Genomic DNA, 10,514 nt, shown 5'->3' with positions numbered 1-10,514 from the left:
GATGCATTGAGTTTTTCCTTTCCAGTCACCTTTCTCACTCACTATGTATTAACAGACCTCTCTGTATTGAATCGTATCTGTTATTAATCTCTGTCTCTCTTCCACAGCATGTCTTTATCCTGTCTTCCTTCTCTCACCCCAACCGGTCGCAGCAGATGGCCGCCCCTCCCTGAGCCTGGTTCTGCCGGAGGTTTCTTCCTGTTAAAAGGGAGTTTTTCCTTCCCACTGTCGCCAAAGTGCTTGCTCATAGGGGGTCATATGATTGTTGGGCTTTTCTCTGTATCTATGAAGCGCCTTGAGGCGACATTTGTTGTGATTTGGCGCTATATAAATAAAATTGAATTGAATTGAATTGAATTGAAATGGCTTTCACGTCTGCCCGACTGCTCTCCAGACTACAGAGAGTTCTTTATAGTACAGCTGGTCGATCGCGACTGTGGAGAAGGCCGCAGACTCTAATGAAGCAGAGAAGGACTGCAGAAATAACATTTACAACCATGCTAACAGCTCTTTAAGGCTGCGATTAGACACAGTGGTGCTTTGAGCAAATGCTAACACCTTAATATGCTCACAAAGGAAAAATTCTGCCAACATGCTGATGTTTAACAGATAAGATAAGGTTTAATAGAATCAACAAGTCATAACCAGGAGGTTTCCAGAAAGCTTATTAAAATAATAATAATAATGAATACCTGGTTTACATTTGGCAGATCTCCCCTTCAGGGTACTCTTCCTGTGTGCCTCTGGACTGTTTACAGTTCTTGGAAATTCAATTCTGACCTCTGACATGTTCCCTCTGTGATTTTGTGTAAAACGGACTTGAATTTTGTATGAAAGAGGCCACCTATGGGGTATCCTGTTATAGTCAAGGAGTTTATTCTGTGCACTGCTGAAACATTTTGTGACACAAACCTTTACTTTTGATGCTTAATGAACAACCTAAAGCATCCTATAGTAAAGTGTTTTGATGTGGTTCCTCAAATCAGGCTATGTGCAGTCATCAGGTGGGGTTCACGCATATATTACTGTAGAGAAGCTTTTTGCCTTTATACACCTTTTCCACATTTTATGATTGGTTAACAATCAGTTGTTCAGTCCCACTCACTGTGTATTCCTATGGGTCAAACTACCTGCCAGTCATCATTAATTGTAGCAGACATGAGTGGTTTTAATTTCAGTTCCTGCTAAGCGTGTCAAGGGAACAGTGGCTGCTGTTAGCCAGAACCGCTGCTTAGTGCAGAAAGAGAGAGCCTGTGTCCATGCTCTGAAAAGTACATTTCTTTTTTCTTTGAGGAAATAACTGCAAGTTTGTGTATGTCTATAAATGCTGTATTCAGTCTGAAGATAGCTAGATTGTATGAGTCGTTAGAACTGCATGTGTAGCAGACTCAAGGTAGAGCTGCACAGTGTGACAGTGTGTTCACATAATAATTGAGATAGATTTATAATAATCTGCATTCTTTTATTCACCTGTCCAGTGATGTAGTGTTAGGGACTATAGTATATTACACTGGTAAAAGATACTACTGTATGATATTAAGTATGTATGGAGTGTGGTAGATAGTACTGCAAATGTAATTTATGCATTTTATTTTAAAGTTGTAGAACCACATATCAAAGGAAAAAGTCACGACTGTCTGAAAGTATTATAAGTGCGCAGTGAGTGTGATGTTTAAATTAAACCCCACTGAAGATGATTCCACTCTCAAATATTTTTACTGATGCCCCACAGAGAAACTGTCAGGGTTCACTGGAGGACTCACACGCAGGACTCAGGCAAAGTATTTATTACAATTCCACCCGGTGTATTTACAAACAGTGCAGAGGGGGTAGTGCTATATACAAGGTAGTGACAGGGGAAAAGGCTCCGGGGTAATCCAGGGAGGGAAAGGACGCTCGCTCTTCTTCTTCTCTCTCCAGACACTCACACAACAGAATCCACTCGGGGAATGCAGGGTCGGGTCCAGGGGATCTATGTACAGAAAGGAGCATACGTCAGAGGTTTTGCGTAGGGAAAAGAGAACGTGCTCAGAGCCGGGCTGCACTAACGTGAGTCACACACAACGATCCAGCAATGAGCAGAAGCCACTCCCTGGCTTAAATGCTGGCTGTGCTGATGAGGCCCAGGTGTTTCCTCTTCAGAGGGGTGTGGGCCGAAGGCGTGAACCCACCATGAGTTCCGCCCCGGCAAGAGAGAGAGAGAGAGAGAGAGAGCAAGAGAGCTCCTAGTCAGCGGCCTGCTGATCCCCTGGCCGTGACAGTACCCCCCCCCCCCCCAACGGGAGCCCCCCGGCGACCCCCAGGCTTCTCCGGGTGAGCCGCGTGGAACCCCCGCAACATGTCCTCGTCCAGCAGTGCCGCCCGCGGGATCCACAAGCGCTCCTCAAGACCATAGCCCTCCCAGTCCACCAGATACTGCAAGCCGCGCCCCCGGCGCCTGACGTCCATGATCCGAGAGACGGTGAACGCCGGATGGCCGTCGATGATCCGGGCGGGCGGCGGGGCCCTGGAAGGAGGGCACAAAGGACTGGAGAGACAGGGCTTTACTTGAGACACGTGGAAAACGTTATGAATTCGCATATTCCGAGGCAGCTCAAGACGGACGGAAACTGGGTTAACCAAAGAGTTAATCACAAACGGGCCAATGAAGGTGGGAGACAGCTTCTTCGATTCCGACCTGAGAGGAACAAACCTGGTCGACAGCCAAACCTTCTGCCCAGGCGTGTATGCTGGCGCCGGGGTCCTGCGGCGGTCCGCCAGGCGTTTGTTCCGGTCCGCTGTTCGGAGAAGAGCGGTCCGCGTCGCCTTCCAGGCACGCCGACACCTTCGGAGGTGCCGTTGAACCGAAGGCACAAAATGCTCACCTTCGATCGCCGGGAACATGGGTGGTTGGAAACCCAGAGAGGCCTCGAAGGGGGAAACACCGGTGGCCGAGGAAGTGAGGCTGTTATGCGCATACTCGATCCAAGGGAGCTGTTCGCTCCAGGTGGTTTGGTGGGTGGAGGCCACACATCGTAGGGCCGCTTCGAGCTCCTGGTTCGCGCGCTCTGTTTGACCATTCGTCTGCGGGTGAAAGCCGGAGGAGAGACTGACCTGAGCCCCAAGGGCGGAGCAGAATTCCTTCCAGACGCGGGAAGTGAACTGCGGACCTCTGTCGGACACAACATCGGTGGGGATCCCATGGAGGCGGAAGACGTGGGTTGTCAGGAGCCGGGCGGTCTCCAGAGCCGTGGGAAGTTTGGGGAGGGCGACAAAGTGTACAGCCTTAGAAAAACGGTCAATTATGGTGAGAATAACTGTGTTACCTGAGGACGGTGGTAGGCCTGTCACAAAGTCGATAGCGATATGTGACCAGGGGCGGCTTGGTGTAGGTAGAGGCCGGAGCAGACCAGCGGTAGGTCGGTTGACAGTCTTGTTCTGCGCGCAGACTGGACAGGCAGCGACGTACTCACGGACGTCACTGGCGAGGGTGGGCCACCAGGCGAAACGTTGGATGAATGAGATGGTGCGGTGGACCCCTGGGTGGCAGGTAAACTTGGCGGTATGAGCCCAGTGCAGCACCTGGGAGCGAACAGAGGAGGGAACAAAAAGCAATCCAGGCGGGCCGGTTCCAGGGTCCGGTTCCGTTCGTTGGGCCTCCTTTATGGCAGTCTCTATTTCCCAGGTCAGCGTTCCGATAACACAAGTGGGCGGGAGAATGGGAGAGTCACGAGCAACGTCCTCGGAGACCGTGAATTGACGAGAGAGAGCATCGGGTTTGGTGTTGCGAGATCCAGGCCTGTAAGTAATGGTGAACTGAAACCGAGTGAAGAACAGGGCCCACCTAGCTTGTCGAGCATTGAGCCGTTTTGCTGATCGAATATACTCCAGATTTTTATGATCTGTCCACACTACAAAAGGCTGGGCTGCGCCCTCCAGCCAGTGGCGCCATTCCTCCAAGGCAAGCTTGACGGCAAGGAGTTCCCGGTCCCCCACGTCATAATTCCGTTCTGCAGGGGTGAGACACCGTGAATAGTAAGCACACGGGTGGAGTTTACCTTCGTGCTGTTGGGAGCAGGGCCCCCACCCCAGAATCCGAAGCGTCCACCTCCACGACGAATTGCTGAGTGAGTCCTGGCTGAACAAGGATGGGGGCAGAGGCGAAGCGGTCCTTGCCGTAGCATTTGTTCGTGCCGCTCCAGTACCGCTTCCGGAGAAACTGCGATATGCTGGGCAGGGGTTGAGTCCGCTGAGTCCATCGTATGGCTGGATCGTTACTGTCAGGGTTCACTGGAGGACTCACACGCAGGACTCAGGCAAAGTATTTATTACAATTCCACCCGGTGTATTTACAAACAGTGCAGAGGGGGTAGTGCTATATACAAGGTAGTGACAGGGGAAAAGGCTCCGGGGTAATCCAGGGAGGGAAAGGACGCTCGCTCTTCTTCTTCTCTCTCCAGACACTCACACAACGGAATCCACTCGGGGAATGCAGGGTCGGGTCCAGGGGATCTATGTACAGAAAGGAGCATACGTCAGAGGTTTTGCGTAGGGAAAAGAGAACGTGCTCAGAGCCGGGCTGCACTAACGTGAGTCACACACAACGATCCAGCGATGAGCAGAAGCCACTCCCTGGCTTAAATGCTGGCTGTGCTGATGAGGCCCAGGTGTTTCCTCTTCAGAGGGGTGTGGGCCGAAGGCGTGAACCCACCATGAGTTCCGCCCCGGCGAGAGAGAGAGAGAGAGAGAGAGAGCAAGAGAGCTCCTAGTCAGCGGCCTGCTGATCCCCTGGCCGTGACAGAAACTGTCTGACCAGCAATTTATTTAAGGGCTGAAGCGTCCACATTACTTTATCAGTGGTTTATTTTCATTACTTTACTTTATTTGTTACATTACTTTTGTTTTATTCTAAGTCTTTAAATGGAGGACAGTGTGGCCTCAGTATAGAAACAGACATGTGTAGAAATGGAGGCTACAGTGCTCCAAACCTGACTGTGTTTCTCAGCTTTTCCTTACCTGTTGAAGATCAAGCTTGGCATGCTTTACACTGAGCTTTAACACTATTCTGGTTTCATTGCTATTAGTTTTATGTTATGGTTTCTTTGCAGGGGGTTGGAAAAACTTGATGTTGTGATAGCAGGCAGGATAGTTGCTTCTAGCCTGGGTGGAGCTTGCACTCTTCAGGTTGTTTCAATCAGTAAGAAACAGTCATATCTCTACTGCTCTTCTATTTCCCTCTTCTGTTCTCACTAACTGAACTCAGGTGATGTAAAACTAAAAAGACATGTTTGATGTTTTTCTCTATCAAACCATCGTGCACATAATTTAACTTTTGCAGCACAGGCACTGACATATTTGTTTGATCAGTAATTGTAATGTGATAACTAAATGTAATACAATAATACCTTAGTTTACTGCATTAGAAAAGAGAACATGTGGACCACAAGATCAGCAATAATAAATCTCAAGCACATGACTGTTTGTCCACTCATTTACAAAAGCATACACCCTTAAATTAATCATGTCTAATAAAGCAGTGCCCTTTAAATGGCTCTGATGGCTCACTTGTTGGTGTCAGCATGGCCCAAGGGCATAAAGTACTTGAATAACAGTGAGGAGGAGTTTAAGATTACATTAGAAGATTAGACCTGGATCAAGCATAGGTGACTTAGTATGTCAGTGCAGTGTCCCCTGAAACAAGTGTTTAGAGGTCAAAAAGAAGATATGAAATTAAATGTCAAAAAAGGAATTGCTCAACAAGAAAAAAAAATGCCTCAGGAGAACAATCCAGCTCATCAAGATCTCCAGTGGATGGAAAAAAAAAACTTCAATAACCGGTGAGAGGCATCCCTGACAGGAACCTTCCCTTAACGTGATACCTGCCATATTGAATCTCCACAAAACAAAGGAAGCAGGGACATCAGGTGAGGTTATTTTTTGTTTTGTTTTTTAGGGGGCGTTGCATTGCACCTTTCACCCTTTCATGTGGCAAACAGTCATCACTCAAAAAGGTTACTGCTGTCCTGATAAATATACTCTCTGCATCCTCCAGTTTGATGAAACATCTACTGTACTTCCATTTTTCCTGAGGATCCACCAAACAATAAAAATCAATTAAAGCTTAACTACTTACAGCTGCCCTTCAAATACAACACTAAACCCGTGCTGTGTGTGAACAGTGGCCAGAGAGATACCAGTTACAACTACGCTGATATTGTGACTTGTTGGACTTGTTGTGACTTCTTGTAAAGGAAGGAACCTCATTAGCATTTGTACTGGCACTTTAGTTGTCAATGCAAAGGTTAGCCCATTGGCTTTGTGCACATTTTGCAAACATGAAAGGCTTGAAATGCAGAAAATTTCAGTTAATTAAGCTTATAGCAGCTGTGTTATCAAGAACAACTTGAACCATAAATAAAAGACATGCATTCCCACAACACTGGACACATGACTGTAAATGTGGCACAGAAAAAGTCAGACATAATATGGCATTGAGGACATTTTTAAACGGATACACTGACTGAATCGTTTACAATGCTACTGTTTTTCTCATGTACCAATGCTGCCATGTTTATTTTGGCCTTTTAAGTTTATAATAAAGATAAAGATCATTAATTCATAAAAGCATAATTTGTGTTGGTCACATAACCAGAAATCAGCCACGACTTGTTTAACCTTTTTAAACAAGTCAAATTAGCCTAAAATCCAACTTTAATTTGTGAATTTTACTTAAGAGCACTAGAGGTGGGCAGATCGATCCTACTATCGGTAGTATCAATACCAATGCTGGCATTGGTTTCATTCTATCCTCCAAGTTCAGTAACATAGCCCACTGATTTAATTATCTCTGCGGAATATTAAAACCTTTTTTTGTTGACTGTCACATATGTTTTGTTTACAGACTGTAGCACATTGAAACAAGAGAAGTTGGCACAATGTCCTTTAGTGACATTTCTATTCGAGGTCTCCAAAATAAATCCAGTTTCCAAATACATGGAAAGCTAAAAGGTGTGTTCTATTGTGTTAACTAGCTATTGTAGAAATTAAAAGTCACAGTGATTTAGTGGCGACTAAAATGTGTTCAGTAGAGGTGGGCGATTCGACTCAAATATCGATAGTATCATGTCAAAGCTGGTATTGGTATCAGCTTGATGCTAGTGCAATTCAGTTCAATTCAGTTCAGTTCAATTCAATTTTATTTATACAGTGCCAAATATCAAACAACAACAGTCACCTCAAGGCGCTTTATATTGTGAGGTAGACCCTACAATAATGCATACAGAGAAAAACCGAACAGTCATATGACCCCCTATGAGCAAGCACTTTGGCGACAGTAGGAAGGAAAAACTCCCTTTTAACAGGAAGAAACCTCCGGCAGAACCAGGCTCAGGGAGGGGCGGCAATCTGCCGTGACCAGTGAGAGAAGGAAGACAGGATACAAGACATGCTGTGGAAGAGAGCTAGAGATTAATAACAAGTATGAATCAGTGCAGAGAGGTCTATTAACATATAGCGAGTGAGAAAGGTGACTGAAGAAGAAAGGTGACTCTGCAATAGGATCGATACTTCTATTTCAATCTCAATCAATCAATCTTTATTTATAAAGCACTTTTCATACAAAAAATGTAGCACAAAGTGCTTTACATGGTTAAAAGCAGCCCACCCCACCCCGCCCTCCAACTCACTCCCCACACTCTCATTAACATAAACGATGTGAATACACACATATCCCCCCCCACACACACACACACACACACACGCACACTTAAAGAGTAAATTTATTTATTTATTTTAGTATTTATCTACCAAGGTTAATATGTAGCCCAGTGAATTGTGACTGGAAACTGATGATGATGATTCATAACATAAAAACATGACACACTGCTCTCCCGTACATATTTATGAGTTAAAAGTATTGGTATCAGTATTGGTATTGGCATTTCTTGCCCTGTATTTACTTGGTATCGGTCAGTATCACCATTTTCAGTATTGCATTCTACCACAGAGCATCTAAGATTTCATCAGGGATTGCTATGCATACTCTCACACACAAACTAACGTTGATTGTTAAAAACAATCATCTACCCTATTTGCTGCTCCACGTCATGACCACATGGCATGTGCATATTCGAGTTTTTGTTTCTCTTATTTTATTGTGTTCTGTTAGACTCAACAAACAGCGTTACAGCTTTCATTATAAAGAATTCAGAATTAGTTTACTGGGGAAAGGTAAAGTGGGAGGTTTCTCAGCACTGAAGCTTCTGCCGGAGAGGAGAAGTTAGCAGCGGCCAAGTTGCCTATGATAAGATTTTGCAATAATTGTGATCCGACTTTGAGTGCCTACTTGTTTGAAACTTGAACATGTGATCCAGAGGAGCAACTGGCAGGCAGGTGGGATTCCAGAGAGTAACAGTAGAGGGTGAACAGCCAGGTGAGTTACAGGCAAGTGCTTTTCTTTGCAGGAGCAGTGACCGGCTGGATAGCAGTGTCCGTAAAACTCCACAGGGTAACAATCTGAATCTGAGGCAACAGGTTTTGGCAACAGGTTTGGCTTCAAGCAGGCAACTGAAAAACAGACAAAATGACTGCAAGAATTACTGAGCAAAAAAGCAAAACAAAAAAACCCACACAGGAACTAGCTAAATACATGGATGGTCTAATTACACCATAATGGCGACAGTAGCACAGCAACAGCAAATCAGCCATTAAATACTATGAGCTGATGGGTTTACTCAGAAACAGGTGCAGGGGAGGAAGCCGAGGAACGAGGACCATAGCACGCTCACCTACTCCCTCCCCTTTCTTAACGCTTTTTTAAAAAATCAGATTGCACGTCCTCATTCCTCTCCTGCATCTCTGTCCCTCCCAACAATGAGGCAAGTGGAGGAGGCAAGAAGAGAAAGGAACTGAGGCATAAAACAAAATGAAGCCCCATTTTAAAGTGATGACGTCTGGCGCAGCTGCAGCCTAAATTGTTTCCTTATAGCATAACTGCAGTTGTGTTTTATGATCTCAGATGTAACAGCATCCATAACATGTTTTACATTTAGGGCTACTTTAAATCTAATTTAAAAACCATTCTCTTGCCTGTTAGCCACATCCTGTTTTATTTATTTTTTTAGTTTCATTCCCCTGTCTCTGTCTTCCCATCTCTGCAATTCCAGAATCATTTTCCCCGCTGTCTTAAAACCCAATCAGTTTTTTTTGTCTTTTGTCCTCTCTCTTTTTCCAGAACGTCAGTTTGCCCACCTGTTCACCTGCCTGTTTTCTCCCCATGTCCTTGAGGACATGGGGAGTATCCATGTCGTTATCCCGGACATCCCGGGATAACTACCGGGATAACTAAGTAGTTATCCCGGTTTGCCTTTTGTTTTTCACCCTGCCTGTCCATCGCAGGGGACTTAAAACACAACACCCAACTTTAGGTGCTTCTTGTCATATGCAAGCCAAGAATACCTTAAACTTGAGAGAAAATGAGAAAAAGAAAAAGAAGCGCAACAGGTTGTACTGATGTCAGACTCAATGAGAAGCATTCATTAACCTTCAAAATGCTTTAAAAAATAGGAATGGGTTCAGCATGAAGGTAGACTCCATGAGCAAGACACAAAAACACAAATACAATTCTCCATTTCCTCATGTGGTGATTCTCAGAAACATCCCTAATAGATGGACATATACAGAGAGAAGGGCAAAACTAGATTGAGGGAGGCGTCCTGCGTGCTGAGGGTGAGGGTTATGGTTGTCCATGAAAAGAGAGTCTTAATTGTTTCCTTGGAGACAGCCAGAAACAGCCCATGAGCTCAGCCTCTGACATCCACGCTTTTCTCATTAACTCAGCACCTGACATTCAGAGCCGGAGGAAAAGGAAAACAGCAGTCTTCAGCGGCTCTTTCCCCCTCAAACTGGTCGGAGCACTGACCGTCAGGTCGAAACCACTTCTTCATTATCCTTTTTATTGTTCTGCGTTCGTTGACAGTGTCCGCGGTGTTAATAGCATGACACTGGTCTCGTTTGTGGCTGAGAGATGTGTAGTCACAGTCTGCGTGTGGACACCCACTGTTTGTGAGCCTTTTCAACATAACAATGCAATGAGTGTTACGCCAGTGGATTACACACTTTATGTAAGACATACAGCAGAGCAATGCGCAGAAAGGCCAACATGGTTACTGCAATGAAGCATGCTTCCCATCATCCTCAGCTGCTGCTTGCAGAGAATTCTATGATTGTCAGGGATTCTCTCTCGGATACTGAAATGTTTATGCCTTACAATAAAAAGTTCCTTGAGGCAACGTGTTCTGTGAATTGGTGTTCACAGTCAAAGGGTTACTAATTACGTTTTTTAAACAACTCAAGACACTTTTGGTTTGAAGAATCTGGATGATAATGTTTGTAAAGGTGTATATACATATGAAGAGGCTGGCAGCGATGTGACTTCTATCTACTGTCAATAAAACCCAGCGATTTGAAGCGATGACAGATAAAATATCCATTAGTGATGCAAAGTGGCTGGGTACCTAGTTGCCCAGGAATGATGT

The sequence above is a fragment of the Neolamprologus multifasciatus genome, chromosome 7, assembly GCF_963576455.1.
Source record: "Neolamprologus multifasciatus chromosome 7, fNeoMul1.2, whole genome shotgun sequence".
NCBI lineage: Eukaryota > Metazoa > Chordata > Actinopteri > Cichliformes > Cichlidae > Neolamprologus > Neolamprologus multifasciatus.
Note: the sequence above shows the minus strand (reverse complement) of the source record.